Source organism: Atractosteus spatula, assembly GCF_055471065.1.
Source record: "Atractosteus spatula isolate fAtrSpa1 chromosome 10 unlocalized genomic scaffold, fAtrSpa1.hap1 SUPER_10_unloc_5, whole genome shotgun sequence".
NCBI classification, from domain to species: Eukaryota; Metazoa; Chordata; class Actinopteri; order Semionotiformes; family Lepisosteidae; genus Atractosteus; species Atractosteus spatula.
This window is the reverse complement of record NW_028296625.1, coordinates 973,120-999,944: the sequence shown is the minus strand read 5'-3', so window position 1 is coordinate 999,944 and position 26,825 is coordinate 973,120. Positions and strand designations below refer to the sequence as shown.

Here is a 26,825-nt window from a genome sequence, read left to right as displayed (position 1 = left end):
AGACCGGGCGGAAACAGCCTCTTTTTGCACGCTCCTGTACTTCACAGAGGTCTTGAGCGACCGGTCATTTGTTCCCAATGTATTTCCGGTCCCTTCATGCACTCTTGTACCAAACGCACGTTCCTTCTCTACGCGGAGCCGATCATTTGCAATTGGGCTGTGCCGACAGACCAGGACGAGCTCTGTCGGCTCAAAAGCAGCGCAGGACCTGCAAGAACAACAGAAAGATTAGCATCCAGTGGGGGCCTCTTAGTGAGCCCAAGATCTCATCAAGAATCGGCTCCAGCAACAGGGCTGGGCGCATTGTTCCATTCTCCGACCACTCTCGGTGTAAACAAGTCCCTCCTGGTCTCTGCTTGAAATGCACTTTCCTGCGTTTGCTTTGGTGTAACTGGCTTCCCCTGCATGGGCGAATGTGAAGAAGATCCTTAGTAAGTCATTGAAGAAAACCGAGAAGAGGTCGGAGTGGCCTCTGTCGTTCATCAACGATCCAGTCAGGCAGTACTCCTCTGTAAAGCGCCGTTCGTTCACATCGATTGGCTTTTTTTTGCCTTCATTCGCGCAAGTAGTAAAAGCAGAAGCCCCTATTCTGCCGTGACCCGGATTCGAACCGGGGTTGTTGCGGCCACAACGCAAAGTACTGACCACTATACGATCACGGCGAGTTACCGATACACAAACAGCAGGGCGGAAAAGGCTGTGCTCTCTTCATGTGACCTAATTCGGCAAAGTCCTGACGTTGCATTTCAACTGAGCCCCAGTATACATCGACCCTTCGACACTCTGAGTGACAACTCTCTTGCGTGTTTTCTCATATTTATGTAGTTTGCTTGCATGATGCCCGGAACAGCGGGGTTGTGTGCTCCCATATGGTCTAGCGTTTAGGATTCCTGGTTTTCACCCAGGCGGCCCGGGTTTGACTCCCGGTATGGGAACGTGTCAGTTTTGCCTCCTGCTTTCCAAAAGATCAGTACCATGTACGAAGGAGCCGCATTAAAAGCACTCGAACGTGCAAAACGCGCGAGAAGAGGGGGCGCTTGTTTCCAACCGAAGACTTCTCGCGTGTGAGACGAGCTGATCATCGCTGCAGGAGGTGGGAGGGTTACTCTGGTAGACAGGGCTGGCCTTTGGCGATAGGATTTATACTCTCCAAGATGATATTTGCAGATATGTAGCAATCACATTGTAACAGGGGTGACAGTGACTTAATGTTTGTACTAGTAAACTTCTGGTACCTTTAGGGTACGGTGTTCCTTGAAGGGCTCTCAAACCCCGCATTTCAGATGCCTAGCTGTATCGCTGATGTGTTGCACCTCAGAATCACTTTTAAACCTTACCTCTGGTATCTTTAATCCCTATTGCTCAACACATGGTAAAAGTATCGCATACATGTGTCTGAAAATGAGCAATGGGCCCCTGAGAGACTCATTTGCCTGTTTCACAAATGAACATATTTGACTAGGGATTCTGTTTGGGATTCAGTTGTGCATTCTGACTGCAATCCCTTTCAAAAAACGATACATTCTGGATGAGTTCAAAGTTGCAGGAACACTGTATTTAGGATGTGTTTGCAGTTATTCTGTGTCTCTAGCTTCAACACAATGATATATATATATATGCTCACTGATTTTTTGGTACACGCCCAGGAAAATAATCATTATGAGGATTTATTTCCAGATGTGCTAGAGGTAGTGTTGTGAAATACTTCAACACACTGGATTGCAGGTTTAAACCCCCCACACTCTTACTCCTTAAAAACCAACAAATGCAATTTACGAATGCAATACGAATGCCCCCGGCCGTCCCTCTTAATTATGGCCCCAGAGGACAAGATGCAAAGGAAAAGCTACAAACCCTGACAGCTACTCACCCAGCCATCCCCCACAGCTGCCAATCTCCAACACCTCCCCCATTAACATCTCCAGCACTGAAAGTGCTATGTGCACCATCCCCCAGGCCAGGCTGACCAGGCCAGTGCAACACACTGGATCATTATATTATTAGAATCTATTCTACTTAAATTATTACATTCTACACAATTGCAGTTCATTTTAAAAGTAAAAGGTAATGAAAGGAATGCATTTTCATAAGAAAGATAATACCGATATGCATGTGATAATCTTCCTTATATCATGTAGTGCGTCATTTGGTCACTTTGTGAGCTTGAAATACAAAGAAAATCATGTTCTATGGTACAAGATAAATACAAAACTTAAGCTTTTATTTTAATTAGATTTGTTTATAAAGCATAAGCAATCATTTATTACATTAATACATGTGAAAATAACGTTTTAGCATCATACGTTTAGTATATTTAGTCTCTAATGCTGAAAGAAATGATAATTTGTTTAACATGCACAGGTCTGTCTCAATGGATGCAGTGCTCCTGAAAGGGCTCTCAAACCCTGCATTTCAGATGCTTAGCTGTATCCCTCACATGTGGCACCTCAGAATGACTGCTACTTTATTCTACTTAAATTATTACATTATACACAATTTGAGTTCATTTTAAAAAGTAAAAGGTAATGAAAGGAATGGAAGATATGTAGCAATCACATTGTAACAGGAGTGACAGTGACTTAATGCTTGTACTAAGCATTAGTACCTAAGTCCACTAGTGGACTTCTGGTACCTTTAGGGTACGGTGTTCCTTGAAGGGCTCTCAAACCCCGCATTTCAGATGCCTAGCTGTATCGCTGATGTGTTGCACCTCAGAATCACTTTTAAACCTTACCTCTGGTATCTTTAATCCCTATTGCTCAACGCATGGTAAAAGTATCGCATACATGTGTCTGAAAATGAGCAATGGGCCCCTGAGAGACTCATTTACCTGTTTCAAAAATGAACATATTTGACTAGGGATTCTGTTTGGGATTCAGTTGTGCATTCTGACTGCAATCCCTTTCAAAAAACGATACATTCTGGATGAGTTCAAAGTTGCAGGAACACTGTATTTATGATGTGTTTGCAGTTATTCTGTGTCTCTAGCTTCAACACAGTGATATATATATATATGCTCACTGATTTTTTGGTACATGCCCAGGGCAATAATCATTATGAGGATTTATTTCCAGATGTGCTAGAGGTAGTGTTGTGAAATACTTCAACACACTGGATTGCAGGTTTAAACCCCCTGCACTCTTACTCCTTAAAAACCAACAAATGCAATTTACTACTAAAAATTACTGCATTTACTACTAGAAAGAGCTCTCAATTAATGAAATGCCCCATTGAACTGGCCCTGATTATACAATGCAAGGAGAAGTCTTCTATGCCAATACTTGTAACCAGAAAGAGGCTGTATTTCAATTATACAATATACAAAACAATACCATTTAACACAAAGATATAGTCCACACCTCAGCATGCACATGATGAGATTCTTGATATTAGATTAGTAAAAACAATATCAGTGCACTGAGAGACGCTTAAGAATAAAGATGCATCTGCCTGACTGCGTATTAGTTTTAAAAGGTTATCAGCAAATGCATTTAAAAGTAAAAATGTAAAGTCTTACCTCTTGATCGTAGTGGTGATTCAATATCCAGGACCTTAGTCAAGTCTCAGAGTTACTGTACCTCCTGTCTCGATTGCAGGTGAAAAGTGAAAGGTATATTGCACTGCTTCCTATGGTCATATACGGGTTTTTCGCACGAAGCCGTATTGAACAGTATTTCTCGCGTTGTGAACGTGTGCACACAGCGGTCCCCCGCGTTCCAGTTCGTGCGTAATTACGCATCGATGAAAAACCGGAGGTCCAGAAAACCATATTCACCCAAGAAAAATGATCATCGAATCGTCATTTATACTCCCGTTGAATCCTCTGCTGAAATATTTTAAAAATACAATGCAGGTTTGAGAACTTGACAAGCATTGTTACCTTAGTACTGTGCAGTTGGATTTTGATATTTTGACATATGTATCTTAATTTTAAACATAAATACTGTAGAATCTATTGTAATTTTATCATTAGCTCACTGATAGTTTGATGTAAAGGCTGTGGAAATATCCACAAGTAGTGGTCTTTAAAATGCATTTGGTTTGAAGGCATTCTGTGCTTCCATTGCGGAGATATGGACAAAAGAATATTCGTGCTTGGTAAAAAAATGTCATAAAAACGAAAAAGTAAAGGCTGAGAAATCATTCACAATGTATTTTATACACAAAGGAAGTATTCTCGCAACTCTAAGAGGTTTCGTGTAAACGCTACAGGCGTGCCAAAATCATTTTCGAACTTCAAGCTAACTTTACCCTAGTAGAACCAGTAGCAAGGAAGGCAGAATCTTTGGTTCTCAACGATCTTGAAGACACGCCCATGTAGAGCAGCGTGTGATGATTTATTCTACAAAAGACCAAGTGCTCAGTGACGGCTGCATTTACCGTTGAAACTTTTAATCTCAGGTGCAACAGCAGTTGTATTAAACATAGCTGAGTGGCGCAGTGGAAGCGTGCTAGGCCCATCACCCAGATGTCAATGGAACAAAGCCATCCTCTGCTACAGATGCAGCCATTCAAAGTGTGCGTTATAGACACGTACTGCAGGTGGCGTTGCGCATTGTGATGCAAGATGACATGAGGCACCGTAGTATGTGATTGGTTGACCGACAGAAGCACTCGTGGTCTGCCGGTCTGTCGTAGAAAGACTTACAGTAAACGTCTTTGCTGTGTCTGTTGTAGATATTGAATTTTACCACTGAAAGGAAATCTTAGTAGCTGAGCATAAAAAGAATAGGAGCATACTGTAACACGTGTGAAGGCCATAAACGATATTAATTTTGGAACATAAACATACAGTATATGGCTGGTCTTGGTACTTTAAAGAAAAAATACACACCAGTATTCCATTTCTCCCTAAACATTTTAAGCATCGAAGTCTTTAACTAAAGAGATACCGGAGTCAACAGGCATACTTTTAGAATTTGATTAAAAGGAAATATAATATTGAATCGCGTATATATTTTATGAAAGCAAGATTGCTCAGCTGGACAAAAGTACACAACCTACCTTTATCAGAAATATTTATGCATCAAAGCCTTTACTGAAGATATTACTAATAGTATTAATAATGAATGACTTTGGACAAGCTGTATACTCAAAGTATAATGTCTTTAGCACATTTGTACAAGCACTTGGAATCTGTCCAAGCCATACTTTGTCAGGCATTTTGTTTTACTTCAACGGGCATAAAAACTCCCTTGCTTTTAACAGGGCGTTTCATAATTTCTAACTACGAAAATGATTTAAAATGCGACACTTATCATTCAACTAGAGCTCAAAATATCACAAGGATCCTCAAGAGCACAGCAAAGACTGCATTAAAAGATACTTGTATGAGATAAATGAGAATCCAGGCTTTTTTTATCAATGCTTTCTTTTCCGTATACCAGATTTTATGGAACCACTTCAGAATGGTGTCAGCCAGTCAGATTCCAGGAATTGGTACTTTAAAGGAAAAATACACACCGGTATTCCATTTCTCCCTAAACATTTTAAGCAACGAAGTATTTAACTAGCATGTGAAATAGCGTGTGAAAAAGTGGTAGTTTTAAGCTTTTCTGCTAATATAATATGGAATCGCGTATAAAGAATTTAATAACGATATGATTATATTCGTGTACTGCGACAGGGCTGTGTAGGGCTGTTTCGCCTCACTGTCATGCGCGTTGTCTTGTAGCCTGCTTGTCTACGTGCCTGATTAACAACTTGCAGGTTGTGTGTTCAAATCCAGCTAGTGCTGGACTTTTTTCTTTTAACAAACATTTCTTCGAAAAAATAGAATAGCGATTTTATGGACAATCAATTGACTTTTATATTTCAAAATATCGCAACATGATCGATTCTAAGTCATTTTTGATAACAATGAATAGTCACCTTCTTCCCTTCTGACAACGGTCCCTGCTTCTGCTTCCTGCTTCTATTGTGTGTGTGTGTAATAGAGTAAATTTTTGTAGAGAAATGGAGGCTGGACAGTATGCGATACAATATAAACACTTATATTGATTTAAATCGTGTTTTGATTTAAATCGCAAACGCGTGTTTAATTATATGTGTTTTTTTAATCATAATCAGGCTAATGCAACATAAATTGATACAGTATCTCTGTCTTATTTTTAGTAAATAAAGTGCATTTTTGCACACTATATGTTCAAACGTTTTATGATATGTCACTGTTTTGAATGTCTGTGGACATGTGCTGGCTGGACAGGAGGCTCCACTGTACACAGAGAGCTTAGAAGACAAAGATATCAATTTATTTTAGTCAAAAATTTATATATCACCTTTAAAAGTGGAATCTCAAAGTAAATACCCAACACTGATTGAACCCATCTGCCATGCTAATAAAACACCCTGAATTGAATTGAATTGAGGGAAAGAGGGGGGGAGGGCGCTCGGCAAACAAGATACACTCCACAGGCATCCACAACAGCAACATATGAAACGTTTGCACATATAGTTAAGTTATTACTTGGTTTTCAAAGTCGGGAGAGATTAGAGGCTTGCCACACCCGGACTGTTAAACCAACGCATTAGCACGTCAAAGCCCATTGAGGACCCGGGCGCAATAATTGTTTTGTCCCTTGATTTACTGATCTGCATTAATTATGGAAATCGAGTTCCTGCTCTGTGCAGACGACCTGGTCCCGCTGTCGCCCACAGAACAGAGGCTGCACCAGAACCTGGCACTGCTGGAGCAGCACTGTCAGACCTGGGCGCCGACAGTTAATCTGGACAAGACCAGTTATGGTTTTCCAGAAAAAAAGCCAGACCCCAGGGAAACAGCTACAAATTCACACTTAACAACACATTAACACCTAACAACGGGAGCAGGGACGAATTAGGCCAGTACCCACTATTGTTAAACATACAGAAAAGGATATTAAAGTATTGAATATTAGTATTGGCTTTAGTATTAGCCATACAGAACATTAAAGTGCCCCTTTTCCATTCAGCGGGTGCCTGAGCCACTGTGTCCTATCTTCTGACAGTCGCCGTTGTGAACAAACATTTCTTTGAAAAAATGAGACGTTTCCCTTGGTCAGAGATATAAATATATAATATATAAATAAATTAAATTTAACTAACATGTGAAATAGCGTGTGAAAAAGTGGTAGTTTCAGCTTTTCTGCTAATATAATATGGAATCGCGTATCTAAATAATTTAATAACGATATGATTATATTTGTGTACTGTGACAGGGCTGTGTAGGGCTGTTTCGCCTCTCTCTTCATGCGACTGTACCAGGAAGAGGATTTCTTTCTATTCGAAACGTGTATTTTAAAAGTTTAAGAAGTAAAAACCTTACAGCGTACACAGATTTCCAAACTGATAAGGATCGTTATCTTTGTGTTATGCATAATAATGTTCACCGCTCTGTCCAGCAAATTAATAATAAACTTTATTTTATATAGCGTTTTAAACGAATAAGTAATTAGATTGCTCATAAACCTAATCACTTGCTTTTTCTTTTTATTTAGGCTCAGATTTCAACTATAGATCGTATTATTAATAGCCATAATAACAACCAACCAACAAAAACAACCATATAAACATAATACCAACCAAAAACATAGAGAACGACCACAATACAAAATCAAATATATCAAACCATTATACTCTCGCAAATTCCTCCAATTATCATAATCCCGCCCCTTATGCAAAACCAAACCCTCCTCCCATCCCAGTTTCTCCTCTTTATCATAAACAAAATCCACTTCAATTTTCAACATAAAGCCTTACTGCTTACTGGGTTTTTGAGGTGGGGGGGGGGGTGTCTTTTGCTGGAAATCTCGCCTGCTTCTACTTTACGAGTACAACCCTCTCTCTGCAGGAGTGCTAGCTGTGACGACTTAAACCGGTTTCACAAGTATTTTTAAAGTAGGAAGTACAGTGTTAACTGGTAGCTGGGCTCCTCAATGAAATCGCTTTAACATACTAATGCGTTGGTGTAACAGTCCGGGAGTGGCAAGCTTCTAATGTCAACTCGACTCGATTGGAAGACAATGAACGTATTTTAGCCCTAAATGAATTAATAGCAAACATGGTTTACATAAAATACATTTTTCCAAGAAAGTTTATAATAATGCGATCTATAGTTGAAATCTGAGCCTAAATATAAAGGAAAAGCATTTTCAGAGAGCAATCACGCTGTGTTTATGTAGAAAAAGCGATTAGGTTTATGAGCAATCTTATTACCTATTCGCCTAAAACGCTATATGAAATAAAGTTTCATAAAGTTCAGTGTCGCAGTTTAAATAATTTTCGTAGTAGGGCTTGGACAGATTCCAAGTGCATTTTTGCAATTTACGTTGTAATACAGTTTAGAATACAGTTAGTCTAAGCTTTATCAGCTTTATTTATGGGTTGCAATTTAGAAAAAGTCAAAAACCGCACTCAAAATGCAATTTAGAGCTTTCTGGCAAGGACAGACACCCAAATTATAATGTAACATGCCACTGTTTGTGCATTAACTAAGTTATACTGCAATTTTCCTTAGATACGCGATTAAAAAAAATAAATTTTTTGAATATCCGGCGGAACACACTCCATAAGAATCAGCGCTTTTATACAGTATATCGCCTTTAAACACATATATTTAAACACGTGTTTACGATTTAAATCAAAACGCGATTCAAATCAATATAAATGTTTATTTTGTAACGCATAGGTGACTATTCATTGTTATTAAAAAGACTTAAATTCGATCATGTTGTGATATTTAGAAATATAAATTTGTTTGGTGCGAGTGAAGTTTTATTTAATCTCTGACCAAGAGAAACGTTTCATTTTTTCAAAGAAATGTTTGTTAAAAAATAAAGTGATACTGTACAGTAGTTCCATGGGATTCAATCACAGACCATGTGACATGGGAGTCAGGAAACTAACACACAGCGCCACCAGATTTGATAACGCTATAAAAACGCTATAAAATAATGTGACTAGGCACAGAACAAGTTTACAGCACAGTACTATAATAAATGCTGACCATGACTTTAGAAGCATAAATTACCTTACACTCAATTTAAACACAAGCTGTCTTTAGCCCTCTAAGCTGGTTCATACAGAAATGTAGAGATCCAGGCTCAGAACACACAGCTTCATTAGCGAATACATATGCAGGACAACTAGAGAAGACGTTTTACAGAGGATGGATTTTTAGAAACATCCCATCAGTGACATCACTGAAGTCAAATCTTACTGTGGGTAACTGTCGTGTGGATAGTTTCACAAGAATCAGACAAAGGTTTCAGCATCGCTTGTTCTAGATAAAACTGCAAAAAAAACAACAACCCATAATGTACTTCTTTGCGGCTCTGTTTGCCCAAATCATATATTCACAATGATAAATTAGAAAATAATATTACGTAACCAAAATCCACAATATGGAAACAGAACCTGTGTAATTGTTGACAGATGATGTTCTCGTAACATTTTTACAGGACAAACTACAACATTTAAAAAATGTCTTGTATGTACTTGATATCTCTAATCAATCCACGGCGATATAGTTAAAGCAGTCCCCGGACAAAACGAAACTAAAACGCCCTGGGCATACCGTTTCGCGCTTCTTATCAGTTGCTCAAAAGTAATTTGACCGTATGAAATGCATAATATAAACCTAGAAACATATACAGTACGTGAGCAGTACTTACGTAGTATCGGTGTCAAGACATACCTCTCAAATACTGTAAATCAAGTTAAAAATATCTCAAGACCGATTCTGGTCATAATGAAACCATGTTTCGTGTATGTTTTCTTTAAAGTACCGAGACCAGCCATATACTGTATGTTTATGTTCCAAAATTAATATCGTTTATGGCCTTCACACGCGTACGTTGCAGTATGCTCCTATTCTTTTTATGTTCAGGCACTAAGATTTCCCTTCAGTGGTAAAATTCCATATAAATATTTAATACTTAAACGAGCACAGTTAAGACATTAAATATACATATACATACTGTATACAGTACAGTTTGCATACGGTAATATGTTTATGTTCCTAAATCAATCTCTTTTGTGAGCATGTGTAAGGAATGGTGAATCGATTCTCAAAAATTACTGTACTTTGCATGATTGGAAAAAAATGCGTGATTGCGAAATGCTGTGGTGTTACTTTTACAAAGACGGTCAATGAAAAAAAGAATGTGGACCAGGGCAATACTTTGAGTTTACAGCTTGTCCAAGGTCATTTATTATTAATACTATTATTAATATCTTCGTTAAAGACTTTGATGGCTACAGCTCAAACATGAGAGGTTGAGCTTTATTAGCTCCACCTTGCGGAAATTCCGGATACTATTATTTTGCTAGCGGTATTTACCGGTAACTTGCGGTAGATTGCGTACAGCATACCGGAAAATAATGTGGTATCGCCCGCGCATTTTGAATGGCTGCATCTGTACATGTGAAGTATGCAAGCTACCACTGAGCTACATCCCCGACTTAGAAGGCTGTGGAAGTGACTTAGAGATGTGCAGGTGCTCACAGAACACAATCTATCTTTTGCATCTTTTAAGTGCTCTTGATTAAACTTTACATAGAAAAACAGCAGTACTGATGATTTTCATGGACTGATGCACACTTGTTCTGTACAACTCCAGTGATGAAACCTTGTCTGTAAAAATTGTAGAGACAAGGGCGAAAAAGGGCGAAACAATGCTCCAACCACAGGAATGGTAACAGAAAGGATCATTTTCTTATTTAATACATCCTTTTGAGATGCCTTGTCAAAGCACACAGACGTTAGAGCTGAACAAATATTTTGTACACAAGACGGCAGTGCGATATTAGATTTTCCATCTTCTTGATGGATTCAGAGGTCCTTGCTCGCCAAATAACTTTCCAGCTAAGGAAGAGTAGCTTGTAAAATACCCAACTCAACAAGCAAGCGCATCGGTTGCTCTTGCTCTGAATGCAAGGAGCTGTTTTTTTCGCATTAATCATTATTAACCAGAAACAGCTGCACAACTGGTTGCATTTGTGATTATGTCACTTCTCTGCTCCAGCAAGGTCAATAAAAGACTCTGAAAGTAGTAGAGAAACACCGAATTAAAATCATATTAGCAATTCTGAGCGATATCTGCATACAGGCAATCCAATAAGAACGTTGAAGTCTTTGAATATCATCTCTCTATATATTGTGCTGCTTTTTACTTGGAGTAAAACTATTGGTTTGGAGGAATGCTAACCGCTTTGTTAAAATGTACTGTTGTTATTTGGAGAAATCAATGAACTCGTGATTTTATATGTTTTAAAAGACGGTCATGCGCACAGAAAAAAGACAGTGCTGATTATTTTTCTGGAGACGGAGCACTGATGACCTATCCGAGCCAATTGATAAAGCCCACCCAGTGGATACTCTAGCAGAACGTGGAAGAATGTTCACCATTGTAACCAAGGCAACCACAGGAACAACATCAAGAAGCACAATCAATTCCCCATTTAAATCTTTCGTCTAAGGTATGCTATGTGAAAGTATGAAGTAAATCCCCTGATCTCTTTTGAACATGGACAAGGTATTTCTGATGGAGCGCTATGAGCAAATATTTAATAAGCTACTCCTGCTGATAATTCAGCTTGAAGAAGTAAAAGCTTCACAAACAAAAGCAGCTCGCTACAACAGCCAATATTAAATGTACTTGGTGGCACATTACCATGTGCACTGGCTCAAAAGTGATCTCGGCAGACGTTGTTCCCTACGTAAAGTTGAAAGCGCCAAAGAGCATTTCCACTGAGGAAAAAAAAATCTGCCTTGATGTTAAACATAGAGAGCCTACCTTTTAGACGTTCTCCCTCTAAACACCTTGTGCAGCCTCCCGACAGACTAACAAAAAGCGCATTTTCACCAACTCAATTTATAATACGCCCCTCAAAACTCACAACCGAATAACAATCCATCCGTATATTTGATTTCCAAGATCCATTCAAGGCAACTTGGCTCTTCGCAAGCAAATAATTTCAGGGAAGAAACTCAGTTTAGTCAACTACTGGTGTATTCAGCACACCCCTTGCTCTTGCTGTTCAGGGTGGCCGAGTGGTCTAAGGTGCCAGATTCAAAAGCCTGTGTCTTTCCAGCTGGCGTGGGTATTCTAGTCTCCAAATAGAGGTGTGGGTTCAAATCCGACTCCTGACAGCTCTTGTTTTTACCTCTCTTGAATTGTTCCAGTGCTAGCTGACAGTGAATGACTGAAATATAAAACCAGCAGAAGAAAGCAAGCAACTCAGTGCAATTTGTGAGTATTTGTGTTAAAATGCACAGGTTTTTATACTTTTTGGAATTCGTAGCTCAAGAAGTGACTCCTGTTTCATTTTCTATTCACCAACTCGATTTGCATTCCGCCCCTCACACCTCAATACAGAATAACAAACGGCTTCATGTGCCACAGCATTCCCCTGTAGATTCGGTTTGCACTATGAATTAGGCGACCCCGAATGAAATATTTTAGTGTTGGCTCAAATGTGAGGAATTTCATGAACCCTCAAAAAGGAACGCTTTCAGAGAATGCCAGCAATTCAAAGCGTGTAGGCAGCAATTCTGCAATTTATTTTATCAGGGCTGGTGCTTTCCGAGTCGATGGCTCCGCATTAGAAATGAGAAGTGCTGAACTCTAAACATGTTCTTGCCATTACTGCTACTCCTGCTGCTACTCCTTCGTCCTCGAAAAAAGAAAAGACAGGCATGTTTTGAGTCTCAAAATGATCTTCTGGATCCACAAGAAACATGTAAATTTGATTGATTCCGCAGTATTTTGGATGTACTGTACTTATAACTTCCATCGAAGAGAGATTTCATCAGTTGCATGAAATTGAAACTTTCGATTTTTTGTCTGGTATTGAAAATATGTAAAAAAAAAAACATAAACAATTTTCTAATGAACAACTCATGAAGTATTGCCAGGATCTATATTTAGCGTTTGGTAGTGATAACACTGCTGATATTGACTGAGTAGAAATCTATGTTGTATTGACAGCTTTATCTGAAGCAAGAAATCCTAGAACGCCATCTATGAAGTTTTAGGATTCATACCAAAAGATGCCTTTTGTTTCCCACCCCAACTGCTGCTATTGCATTACACATTATGTGAACATTACCAGTTTTGGTAGCTTTGGGGCATGATTTTCCTAAACTGAAACTTATTACAAAATTATTTAAGATGAACCATGTCCAAAAATTGTAAATCAGGACTAATTTTAATATCAAATGAAATTACTACAGAAGAAAAGGTTTGATTTATATAACTTATTTTTTTTATTTTTTGAAATGGGCTCACACATTCAGATTCGTTCTCAGTGGTTCTTGCTCACCAAATAACTTAAAAGCTGAAGAAGAATGCTACGAAAAATACTAATCAAAATACAAAATAATAATCATTATTAACCAGAAACAGCAAAAAAACTGGTCACATTTGTGATTATGTCGCTTCTCTGCTTCAGCAAGGTCAATAAAGGACTCTCTGAAAGTAGTAAAACACTAAAGAACTGCAAAACTGAATTCAGAATCATATTAGGAATTCTGAGTGATGCCTGCTTACATGCAATCCAATACGGATGTGGTCTTTAAATAAGAATTCTCTATGTTTCCCTGCCTTTTCCCTGGAGTGAAACTATTGGATTGAAGGAATTCTTATCACAGGTTTACAAGGTGTCGTTGATATTTGGAGAAATCTATGAACTCGTGATTTTTATATACTTTAAATAACGGCCATACGCACAGAATAAAATGACAGTACTGATGATTTTTTCCTGAGACGAAGCACAGATTATCTTTCCAACACAGCTGATAAAGGCAAGCCAATAGATACTCTAGCAGAACATAAAAAAACAGAATCAATTCCCCACTTAGATCTGACATCTGAGGTATGCTTTGTGATCGCTTGAAGTAAAACCCACGATCTCTTTTGAACTTGGACAAGTTATTTCTGATAGAGCGCTATGCAGAAAGACTTTATCAGCTCTACCTCTGAGGACGACTCGACTTGAAGACGCAGAACGATAAAAGGAACACAACCGACATCATAATTGAGGGCACACTGTGATTTGCACTGACTCAAAAGTGATCTTGGTAGACAAACTTCCCTGCTGAAGGTGGAAACGAGAATTTGTGTTGAGAAGACGAAACATTTTTTTTCCCTGCTTTGATGTTAAGCTGATAAAATAGCTTTTGCTCCATTTATCAAAAAACACATGTCCCCCATTGGATTCCTAAACAGTAGGAAGGTGGTTCTAAAACAAAAACACCAGGCAGCAATGGGATTGGAACCCACACCTCCGAAAAGACTGAAGCCTTAAGCCAGAGACTAAAACCACTGAGCCACATTACCTGCCCGGACAAAACAGGGTGGCTTTTGCTCTTGTCGCCCGACTTAGTGGCGTTATGACCGTCGAACCAACTGCACCTGCTTTTTCTGAGATGCTTCCCCTCTCATGGCAAGATCTCGACTTCTTTAACACCTCTGGATATAGTTCTTCTGTGAAACAGGCTTCACACCTCTGCGTACAGCGCCCTTGATGTCATTTTATTTTTACAGCAGCCGCATCCGGAAAGTTGTGTCTTTTATTTATTATTTGAACAACAAAACTACATACAATACAAAAAAGAGCACATATAACGTATCAAGAAAATCGTCAGCGGTACATGCTATAATACAATTACACTTTATGAAAAACGATTACACAAGGTAAATAAAGATAAGGTCCACAAAGCTTGTTCTTACATTTCGAAAGAGTCCGTAAATACCCCTTTACGTCTATATTGAACTGTTCAAACGTAGGACTCTTCCCAGACCATTTCACTCTATACCACATTCCTAAACGAAGATGCATCTCCTGTTTTAGAACTATTTTGGCCGTGTGGCTTATACAACACACCCACAGTATTCTAATGGTGGACTGCAGATCTGTGCTATAGTTCAGTCGAATTCGAAGGATCCAGCAATCGTACTGGATTTGACTGGGATTCTGAAATGTCTCTTGCAAAAGTATTCGGGTTTGCTTGAACCTTTGGTAAAAAAGTGATCTGATCTGAAACTACCCAGCTTACAATCTCTGAGGTAGTTGTCACTAAAATCGGACGTGATGTGGCACACATGTGCCATGTGCCTTTACTTTTGTAAAAAACTGGTATCGGGAAAAGTTTCTTAATATTTCTTTTGATTAGCTTGCAAGAAAATGTGATCATTACCTATGGAATTTCCAGCCAGCGTGGAGCTTGAATTCAGAACCTTGAGATTCAGTGTTCAAGAGTCACAGAAGAGGTCGGCCTGGTCTTCAATTTGCCAATGATAAGCTCCGGCAGTGCTCCTCTGTAAAACAGATTGTTCGGATCGGTTATGTGGGACGGCACTTCGATACTAAGATTGTTTGCAGCACACGCATGGTTTCCCCCCTTCATGCAAAAAACATAGTCTAAGGAAGCTCTCTTGTCTTGGGCTGCTGACTCCCGGATTTAAAGTGGTCTGGGTGCCAGCTAAGTCTCTAACAAGCACACTATAAAGAAAGGAATTACACTTTGCTCATGTCACGCATGGGATGGCGAGGCTACTTGTTCCAATATTATCTAGTCACACCTCATATGGTGCCGATTCCTGGTTTTCATTTAAGAAAGAGCACTGCAAACACCGTAAACAGTGCAAAACGTGTGATGAAAGAAGTCTTTTCCGCCCTTTGTCTAAAGCAGAACACAGCGGAGTCATGCCGAGGGTTGTGAGATCAAGATTTCAGTGGAGCACTGTCGTCTACGTCTTTAGCTACATGAGTTGGACATCCTCTTGTACACGGAAAGCAGATTGAGATCCTCTGACATGAAAAGTGCCAGATAAAAGCCATTTCTCATCCTTTGTCTTAGTGGTGGAGCTATCGCATGTAAATGAGGCAACTTGCAAGGCGAGCAGGCTCGGTGCACACTGAACGCAGTTGTCTCAGAGCAGTTGAGACGTGTCCAAGTGGCTGTCAAAGGACAGCCCTTTGCCGGCGCCGTGGCTTAGTTGGCTAAAGCGCCTGTCTAGTAAACAGGAGATCCTGGGTCCGATTCCCAGCGGTGCCTTTCTTCCTGTCTTACTGTACAGAATTTATCCTTACGGGCAAATCCCATGCCTTTTAATTCAGGTGAATGCAAGTGTTCGTTTCCTTTCTGGAACAACTTGTTTTGAAAGAAATCTATACAGCTTGCGAAAGATGAAACACAAATCTTTCTTATCAGTGAAGAAGAGATACTCCCAGCAGGCCAGCTAATACCAGCAGTGTTTTTTTTTCACCCTAACCCATAGAATGGAGAAAAGCGAGGCGCCTGTGGCTCTGCAGTGTAATCAGTTCGCGAGTTCGGCGGTTAGCTGAAAGAGTGGCAAATGGAGCTCGCCCCAGCCCGTCCTTATTCTTTTAAAGAGGATAAAAAATTAACTTTGCCGCCATTACTACCAGCTTTAAAAGACTGCCATGGGCACGGAAAAAAACACACTACAGATGACTTTTCTGGAACCGAAGCAGAGATTCCTTTACGAACCAACTGATAAAGCTCAGCCAGTGAATACTGTTAACAGAATGTGAAAGCACGATCAACTTTGTAACTGCAACCACAGGAAAAACAGCAAGAAGCAGGCTCCATTCCCCATTTAAATCTGTCGTGCGAGGCATGCTTCTTGAACGCATGAAGTAAATCCCACGATCGCTTTTGAACTTGGACAAAGTACTTCCAAAGGAGCGCTATGCGCAAAGATTTAACAAGCTCAACCCAAGCCAACGATTCGGTGTGAAGAAGCAGAACATTCAAGTTTCACAGACAGAAGCGGCACGCCAGCACAGCCAACATTAAAACGGAGGGCACACTACGATTTGCATTGACACAAAAGTGATCTGGGCAGACATCGTTCCCTGCATAACGCAAAAAGTGGCAAAGCGCTTTTGGGTTGAGAGGACGCAAGAAGGTTTTTGTTTTGTGCCTTGATGTCAATCTGAGAAAGTATCTTTAAACACTTTGCTTAGTTTCTCGAGAGACTGCCAAAAAGCAGTTCCCTCCCTTTCGTCTGAAGTCAGCTGAAAGGAGGTGGCGACAGAAGCACCTGGCAGCGGTGGGATTCGAACCCACGCCCCCGAAGAGACTGGAGCCTTAATCCAGCGCCTTAGACCGCTCGGCCACGCTACCCGCTGTGCGCTGTCTCTTTGTCTCGTTACTTGCTCGGAGGAGGTCGGGTGGGTTTTGCTCTTGTCGCCCGACTTAGTGGCGTTATGACCGTGGAACCGACTGCACCTGCTTTTTCTGAGATGCTTCCCCTCTCATGGCGAGATCTCGACTTCTTTAACACCTCTGGATAAGGATCTTCTGTGGAGCAGGTTTCAGACCTCTGCGTACAGCACCCTTGATGTCATTTTATCTTTACAGCAGCCGCATCCGGAAAGTTGTGTCTTTTACGTTTTATTTAAACAACAAAACTACATACAATACAAACAAGAGCACATATAACGTATCAAGAACATCGTCAGTGGCACATGCTATAATACAATTACACTTTATGAAAAACGATTACACAAGGTAAATAAAGATATGGTCCGCACAGCTTGTTCTTACATTTCGAAAGAGTCCGTAAATACCCCTTTACGTCTATTTTGAACTGTTCAAACGTAGGACTCTTCCCAGACCATTTCACTTTATACCACATTCCTAAACGAGGATGCATCTCCTGTTTTAGAACTATTTTGGCCGTGTGGCTTATACAACACACCCACAGTATTCTAATGGTGGACTGCAGATCTGTGCTATAGTTCAGTCGAATTCGAAGGATCCAGCAATCGTACTGGATTTGACTGGGATTCTGAAATGTCTCTTGCAAAAGTATTCGGGTTTGCTTGAACCTTTGATAAAAAAAGTGATCTGATCTGAAACTACCCAGCTTACAATCTCTGAGGTAGTTGTCACTAAACTCGGACGTGATGTGGCACACATGTGCCATGTGCCTTTACTTTTGTAAAAAACTGGTATCGGGAAAAGTTTCTTAATATTTCTTTTGATTAGCATGCAAGAAAATGTGATCATTACCTATGGAATTTCCAGCCAGCGTGGAGCTTGAATTCAGAACCTTGAGATTCAGTGTTCAAGAGTCACAGAAGAGGTCGGCCTGGTCTTCAATTTGCCAACGATAAGCTCCGGCAGTGCTCCTCTGTAAAACAGATTGTTCGGATTGGTTATGTGGGACGGCACTTCGATACTAAGATTGTTTGCAGCACACGCATGGTTTCCCCCCTTCATGCAAAAAACATAGTCGAAGGAAGCTCTCTTGTCTTGGGCTGCTGACTCCCGGATTTAAAGCGCTCTGGGTGCCAGCTAAGTCTCTAACAAGCACACTATAAAGACAGGAATTACACTTTGCTCATGTCACGCATGGGATGGCGAGGCTACTTGTTCCAATATTATCTAGTCACACCTCATATGGTGCCGATTCCTGGTTTTCATTTAAGAAAGAGCACTGCAAACACCGTAAACAGTGCAAAACGTGTGATGAAAGAAGTCTTTTCCGCCCTTTGTCTAAAGCAGAACACAGCGGAGTCATGCCGAGGGTTGTGAGATCAAGATTTCAGTGGAGCACTGTCGTCTACGTCTTTAGCTACATGAGTTGGACATCCTCTTGTACACGGAAAGCAGATTGAGATCCTCTGACATGAAAAGTGCCAGATAAAAGCCATTTCTCATCCTTTCTCTTAGTGGTGGAGCTATCGCATGTAAATGAGGCAACTTGCAAGGCGAGCAGGCTCGGTGCACACTGAACGCAGTTGTCTCAGAGCAGTTGAGACGTGTCCAAGTGGCTGTCAAAGGACAGCCCTTCGCCGGCGCCGTGGCTTAGTTGGCTAAAGCGCCTGTCTAGTAAACAGGAGATCCTGGGTCCGATTCCCAGCGGTGCCTTTCTTCCTGTCTTACTGTACAGAATTTATCCTTACGGGCAAATCCCATGCCTTTTAATTCAGGTGAATGCAAGTGTTCGTTTCCTTTCTGGAACAACTTGTTTTGAAAGAAATCTATACAGCTTGCGAAAGATGAAACACAAATCTTTCTTATCAGTGAAGAAGAGGTACTCCCAGCAGGCCAGCTAATACCAGCAGTGTTTTTTTTTCACCCTAACCCAGAGAATGGAGAAAAGCGAGGCGCCTGTGGCTCTGCAGTGTAATCAGTTCGCGAGTTCGGCGGTTAGCTGAAAGAGTGGCAAATGGAGCTCGCCCCAGCCCGTCCTTATTCTTTTAAAGAGGATAAAAAATTAACTTTGCCGCCATTACTACCAGCTTTAAAAGACTGCCATGGGCACGGAAAAAAACACACTACAGATGACTTTTCTGGAACCGAAGCAGAGATTCCTTTACGAACCAACTGATAAAGCTCAGCCAGTGAATACTGTTAACAGAATGTGAAAGCACGATCAACTTTGTAACTGCAACCACAGGAAAAACAGCAAGAAGCAGGCTCCATTCCCCATTTAAATCTGTCGTGCGAGGCATGCTTCTTGAACGCATGAAGTAAATCCCACGATCGCTTTTGAACTTGGACAAAGTACTTCCAAAGGAGCGCTATGCGCAAAGATTTAACAAGCTCAACCCAAGCCAACGATTCGGTGTGAAGAAGCAGAACATTCAAGTTTCACAGACAGAAGCAGCACGCCAGCACAGCCAACATTAAAACGGAGGGCACACTACGATTTGCATTGACACAAAAGTGATCTGGGCAGACGTCGTTCCCTGCATAACGCAAAAAGTGGCAAAGCGCTTTTGGGTTGAGAGGACGCAAGAAGGTTTTTGTTTTGTGCCTTGATGTCAAGCTGAGAAAGTATCTTTAAACACTTTGCTTAGTTTCTCGAGAGACTGCCAAAAAGCAGTTCCCTCCTTTTCGTCTGAAGTCAGCTGAAAGGAGGTGGCGACAGAAGCACCTGGCAGCGGTGGGATTCGAACCCACGCCCCCGAAGAGACTGGAGCCTTAATCCAGCGCCTTAGACCGCTCGGCCACGCTACCCGCTGTGCGCTGTCTCTTTGTCTCGTTACTTGCTCGGAGGAGGTCGGGTGGGTTTTGCTCTTGTCGCCCGACTTAGTGGCGTTATGACCGTGGAACCGACTGCACCTGCTTTTTCTGAGATGCTTCCCCTCTCATGGCGAGATCTCGACTTCTTTAACACCTCTGGATAAAGATCTTCTGTGGAGCAGGTTTCAGACCTCTGCGTACAGCACCCTTGATGTCATTTTATCTTTACAGCAGCCGCATCCGGAAAGTTGTGTCTTTTACGTTTTATTTGAACAACAAAACTACATACAATACAAACAAGAGCACATATAACGTATCAAGAACATCGTCAGTGGCACATGCTATAATACAATTACACTTTATGAAAAACGATTACACAAGGTAAATAAAGATAAGGTCCGCACAGCTTGTTCTTACATTTCGAAAGAGTCCGTAAATACCCCTTTACGTCTATTTTGAACTGTTCAAACGTAGGACTCTTCCCAGACCATTTCACTTTATACCACATTCCTAAACGAGGATGCATCTCCTGTTTTAGAACTATTTTGGCCGTGTGGCTTATACAACACACCCACAGTATTCTAATGGTGGACTGCAGATCTGTGCTATAGTTCAGTCGAATTCGAAGGATCCAGCAATCGTACTGGATTTGACTGGGATTCTGAAATGTCTCTTGCAAAAGTATTCGGGTTTGCTTGAACCTTTGATAAAAAAGTGATCTGATCTGAAACTACCCAGCTTACAATCTCTGAGGTAGTTGTCACTAAACTCGGACGTGATGTGGCACACATGTGCCGTGTGCCTTTACTTTTGTATAAAGCTGGTATCGGGAAAATTAAAGTCAAATCCCAAAACAGTAACATATTTAAGAGTAAATGCCTCCTAATAGCTAGCAAGCGCTCCTAGTTAGTAAAGTTGTTTGTGTCCCTGCCTGTCACGTGGGAAACCGGGGTTTGATTACCGACGGGGAGACAGCTAGTTTTTTTATGATCAGATTCCAATCTTTAATGCTGTGTGTGAGAGCTTACGGAACTTTCCTTTTCTCACATTTTCTGACGACTATTCCGAAGGAGCGCCCTGTCAACTCCTAATACTTTTCAAAAATCTGCCTGCATGTTTGATTATTTTTGTTTTATTTAGAAAAAGTTCAATATTGATCATAACTAAAGAAATTTATGATCAGAAACAAAAAGAAAATGTTGAAGATGCAACTCGATCTAGAATCAGAGCTGGGTGACATGGGCTTCTGTTCTGATATGGTTGTACGGGAAACAGGAGGAATCTCTTCTCTCCTATGGAGCATGAGCTGAATCAGAAATGAGACATGTCATATATCAACGCATGACCTACATTGTAAAACTAAATTAAAAACTAACATTAAGTTATCAGAGACATTCATTTATATACAAACAAGAGACAGACAAAGCAATAAGTCTACATTAACTTGTCCTGCACTACTCAGACTAATTGAAATGGTCTGATTCAGAGCCTGTGCAGCTCGTGCTAATACAGCAATGGCAGTATTGAACCCTCAGCACCATACTGACTACTGAGCACAAGTTCAGCTGCTCTCCAGCTTTGTTACGAACGTTTTTTTTTATTGCAAATGGAGCTGATCTCCAGACATTACAGTGTTAATTAGTCAGCAGCCTCTACTAGTAATACATCGCCCCTGTCCAAAATCTCTAGGTAAAAAAAAACACATTTTATACATTTGTCTGTTTAAAGATATAATCTCTTTAAAAAAGACAATGGGATTGTGTGTCAATTGTTTCGATTAATTTCGAATGCAAAGAAAAGTAGTTTTCTTCCAAGAAATCACACATTTGTCGCATCCTCCATACTATACTTCTCTCTTGTAGTAGTAAAGCATTTTGATTTAAACTGAACAATATATTAAATGTTTCATCTATACACTTACGATTAACATAGGCAGCCTTGAACGGATTGCGGAAATCAAATATACAGATGGATTCAGAGTGTGCTTTCCAACTTTTGTGTAACATTTTCCTTTGATAGGGCGGAGTTGTTTTTAAAATCTGGATGAAATAAAAAGGAGTGACGTCAGTGTAAAACAGCTTTCCTTCATGGGGAACAACAGTTGTGTTCCATATTTCTAATTATTTTGGTTTCAAGATAGCAATTTAGTATGAAACATAAAAGCCAGCTGGATTAATCTGTTACACGTAATTTACAATGGTCTTTCAACTAATAGCCGTGTAGGGATCAAACCCCAACTGTTGGTACGAGTTGCATAAGGCTCTGCAACATGCAGATGAGAAACTAACCTCCGCTTCTTCATTATATACACAGTGAGCTATATATGCGGGCTTACTGCCCCCTACGGGCTCTGTATTTGATTGCGGTACAAGACCGGCCGTGGAGAAATGAAGTGAAGAGGGTGTGTTCATTAAAAGGCTCATAGCGTCCCTGGGAGGTCTCAAACCACCACCCTTTCGGTTAACAACCGAGCCACAAAGACTCATGTACAGATTAACACTTCTTGGTCTCAGTGAAAGTGATACACTCCGTAAAATTTCTGGAGAATCATTTGTCAATTTCCCTACGGGATTAATAAAGTATTATCTATCCATCTTAAAGGAAAATCGCCAACAGTGGCTGATATCTATTGGAGTTTTTTTCATTCTATACTGCAATTTCTGAAGGGTACCCTGTGAAAATACAAATATTGACGAGAAGGGATGGACATATAAGGTCAGCAGGCTTGGGGAATTGGACCTTATGGTGAAGGCTGCGGGCTCAGCATCAGCAGAACCTAATCAGTATCGGTTGACTCTGATATACTTTGACAACTTAACTTCTGGATTTAGAGACATTTACCTTAGTGTCGGTATACTAAGATGTTTTGGTAACGAGGAAGGAGGGACAAAGCAAATTGGCAGAATGTGTGCTATTTTGTTGACTACAAGTCCTCACATGCCATAGGGTCAATATTAAAAAAAAACGTAACAGTATAATCTCTTGTACTTCACAATTTAATAGTGTCTGTTACACGTTGTCTCACACCTCAGTGTCAGAATTGTGAGACGAGTTTGTAATCAGGAGGGAGGCCCATAGCAATTCAGCAGAAATTGCATTCACCTTTTCCCAATGCATTCTCACATGCCATTTTCTCACATGCCATGCTCAGAGGGTCATATTTTTAAAATGGTATCATTAAATGTCCTGAAGTTCAGGATTTTGACAGTCTGTTATATTGTGTCTCACACCCTGATGTCAGAAATATGAGACGATTTTAAAATCAGGAGGGAGGGCCCTAGCAATATAGCAAACATTGCATTTACCATTTGACAATGTATTCTCTCATGCCATGTTCAGAGGGTCGTATTTAAAAAACGGTACAGTACAATGTCCTGAAGTTCAGGATTTTGATAGTCTTTTCCATTGTCTCTCACACATCTGTGTCAGAATTTTTAGACATTTTTATAACCAGGAGGTAGGTTCGATCACCCTCTGCTCATCCTCAGTTAACCATATAGTCTCATATGCCATGTTCTAAATGTCCCATTTAAAACTGCTATATTAAAATTTCTTGTAAAATGCAAGAGTTTGAGACTTTTTATGATCAGAAGGCAAGGTCGTGGAAAATATGCAGAAAGTGCCAGTGAATTTACGTTTTGCCTTTGTCTTATTTACTCGTGGTATAACATGCCAGTTTGTTTTATTGTGAGTTGTGTTTCTGAAATGCGTTTCATAAACAAAATGCATATTGGACAGTCTCTACTTACATATTCCCCTTTACTGAGGAAATGTACAGTAATACATCCGGATAAGTATTTTTAAAAACGACTGTAGAGAGCCATCTACAGGCGAAAGACGACATAACATCATAGCAGCAGCATTTAAGATGGAACGAAAAACGCAAAGCAGCAGCTCGCGAATAAGAAGCCAACTTCAGCCTCGTTAATGCAATAGCATTAGGTGAGGTGGAAAAATATTTCTTGCTCTGAATCTTAACATTTTTATAGGAGGTGTTCTAGGACCTCTTGCCTCAGAAAAAAAAAACTGCCAGTACATCACTCATTTCTACTCCATCAATAGCAGCAGTGTTATCAGTACTGAGCCTTAAATGTAGGTCCTATCATCATATAAAAAGTCGAAAGTATCGACTGCATTCAACTGATAAAATGTATCTTCTATGAGAGTTATATCTTTATCCAAAATACATCGGAAACAAATTTGCACGTTTTTTGGGGGGGATCCCAAAGACTGACACTCAAAACTTTTTTTTTCCTTCTTTCCAGGAGGGAGGATTATTCAGATGCAAACATTGTCCCAAAATCAATGTACTCTCCATTGATATTCAAATCCTCAAATTCTTCATCTGAACGTCGATATTGAAATATGATATCGTACAAATTGTGGTTTTCTTTTTAAAGCAAATTTTATGCTTTAAATTCAATAAATTTTATTTATTATGAATGTGCTGGAAATTTTTCAGTACTTTAGAGGGTTCTGCCATTTTAGATGTTATGCTGTTCCTGTCTGATTTATCAAATGTGTCATTTAAATCTCCAGTCATTTCTATATCAGTCTGAACGCCTTGCAGTAAAGATTGCAATTCATCCAAAAATGCCAAGTTTCCCACTGGTGATACATACAAGGAAATGCATGTATATTTTCCCCCCAAATCAACAAATTTAAAATCAAATACGTCCCTCATCTGCAGGTGGAGAGAATAATGTCAGAATAAATACAGGTTTAAAAGTCAGGAGCATTGATAGTCCTATTTTAAAATGACACTAAAATGCTCACAATATATTAAAAATAATAAAAAAATATTAAAACAAGGTAAAAAGAAATAATACACAGTTATAAAGCTCAGGAATTATCAATGTGAAGTTACAATGGGTTGATTGTGTTTCATGTGATCTTAAAAATAAAATGTTTGCAAAAAATCCACTTACAATATGCAAAAAATGGCAAGAATACTTTACCTTTTACTACCAGTGACATATTTAGCCAAAGTCCACCTGGAATTTCCTCCCCCTTAAACATTTGTTATATCTCTGCAGCAGAACATAGCAGGAGCCTGGTTCAGGTCTTAAATTGAAGCTAACTCCCTTGGCTTTGAGTGTGAATAGTCAAATTTCTTATATTTCTTAATATGTCCACTCAGCAGACAAACATATGAAAAATAAACAAAAAAAACATTTTTGGCGAACATTTCATTTGGTCTTCAGAGGTCAGATTTTCAACTATATGCATGTCAAGGGCCTGGGAATGATTTGTAAACCTTGTTCTAGGTGGCTACTAGCTTGGATAAAAATTTGGGACAAATTGATCAATTAGAAAAAATTCTACATCATGTTTTGTGAAGACTGGACCTGGAATGACATTTCCAGCCTATAATAAAAAATTATTATTTTTTAAAAAATTAATAAAAAATCATAAAAATATTGAAAATAATAAGAATAAAAACCATTGCAATTGCTATAAAAACCTTAAGACACTGCTAGAGAGCCTTTATCTGCTGTTATGCAATAAAAAAAAAAACCTCAGAGTTGCCTTCTGGTGTGAAAAAAAGGAGCACTGATAAGAAACTGATGAAAAACTGATTGGTTATCCCTTCTGAGTCAATGATTGACAGCTAAAAATGCAGCCTGAAGCTTCTAGAGGAAGTCTCACCCCCTAAGGGCTCTGAATGGCTGAAAATACAAAGAATGACAGCGGTTTTTACCAATCAAATCGCCTTATTTCTGGCGCTCGTTCTTCAAACATTTACTATGTAATCAATAACGTTTACTAGTCTCTAGCTCTTGAGATAAACTAGTCTGGGTTATTTTGGATATATATCATGCTCCAGAAAAAGGTAAAAACATGGGATATATATAGTGTAACGCTTACGGCCGACAGGTACTGTGTAAGAGCCGGCGTACCAGAGCAGGTGAGGTCACCGCCCTTCCCTGTGATAGCAGGATAGCTGGTTTTTGCTTTTGCGGTTTTGTTGGTAAAAATGTATGATATTGACATGCTGGGCTGGCCAGGTGGCCGGGTGTTTTTATTGGGATTCTGCTAGTTCATTAATTTATTGGTTTATTGCATAATAGTGTCATGTCTGTGGAAACAAACTTTATGATTTTGTTGTGGTGATATTTGAGAATACGTGCATGTGAGAAAATTTGTGGAGCGGTTTCAAACAAACGTTGTTTATCTCGCGTTTATCTTAAAAATAAAAAGTGTCATCTGGGGAGACAGGAGTGGTCCTCGGTGACCACGATCCGGACTAAGTTAACAGGTGTGTAATTTAAAAAAAAAACAAGTTAAAAATAAATGCTAAATGGGTTTAACATTCAGGAATGTAATTGATCAGATGCTTACGATAAGTGATGCTGGTGTTTCGTGTGATTTAGCGAATTCAAAAAAATATTCATTTTAAAAACGGCAAGAGCTCGTATGAAAAAAAAAAGTTCGTAAGTATCTTTGTTACAATAGCCGCGCCAGAACTATTCAGATATTGTACATCAGAGAAGTACCTGAACTTGACTGGTTTATATTCAGTTATGTGCATTGGGAACGAAAGGGAGACTTAGATGGATTTTATTAGGGTTTTAGGAATCAGAAAATGTATTTTGACACGTTTATGCCTACGAGCAGAAATAACTTCCTGCTTTCAGCGCTTTTTTTTTGTTTCTGCTTGTAACCTCGAACAGAGAAACCCAGTACTGACTCACAGAAACACCCCGGAGTTTCTGGGATTTAAGAGGGATGTATGCAGCGGTGTTACGAGTCTGGAAGGAGGAGACGCGCATTCCGCACGGGGAGCGTAGAGCAATGAGTCGCACCTGCTGCGCGCTGAGTCCTGTCCTATATAACC

The 26,825-nt window shown here is 39.9% G+C and overlaps 5 non-coding genes across 5 annotated transcripts; 2 read left to right on the top strand and 3 right to left on the bottom strand.

Annotated features, from left to right (window-relative positions):
* Positions 1 to 590: 590 nt before the first annotated feature.
* On the bottom strand, positions 591 to 662 carry trnah-gug (transfer RNA histidin (anticodon GUG)). Its single transcript has one exon. It is a non-coding gene; the product is annotated as a tRNA-His (tRNA).
* Positions 663 to 15,965: 15,303 nt separating this feature from the next.
* Positions 15,966 to 16,039, top strand: trnat-agu (transfer RNA threonine (anticodon AGU)). The gene has a single exon. It is a non-coding gene; the product is annotated as a tRNA-Thr (tRNA).
* Positions 16,040 to 17,052: 1,013 nt separating this feature from the next.
* Positions 17,053 to 17,134, bottom strand: trnal-aag (transfer RNA leucine (anticodon AAG)). The gene has a single exon. It is a non-coding gene; the product is annotated as a tRNA-Leu (tRNA).
* A 1,678-nt stretch (positions 17,135 to 18,812) lies between these two features.
* On the top strand, positions 18,813 to 18,886 carry trnat-agu (transfer RNA threonine (anticodon AGU)). The gene has a single exon. It is a non-coding gene; the product is annotated as a tRNA-Thr (tRNA).
* A 1,013-nt stretch (positions 18,887 to 19,899) lies between these two features.
* Positions 19,900 to 19,981, bottom strand: trnal-aag (transfer RNA leucine (anticodon AAG)). The gene has a single exon. It is a non-coding gene; the product is annotated as a tRNA-Leu (tRNA).
* Between the last annotated feature and the right edge of the window lie 6,844 nt (positions 19,982 to 26,825).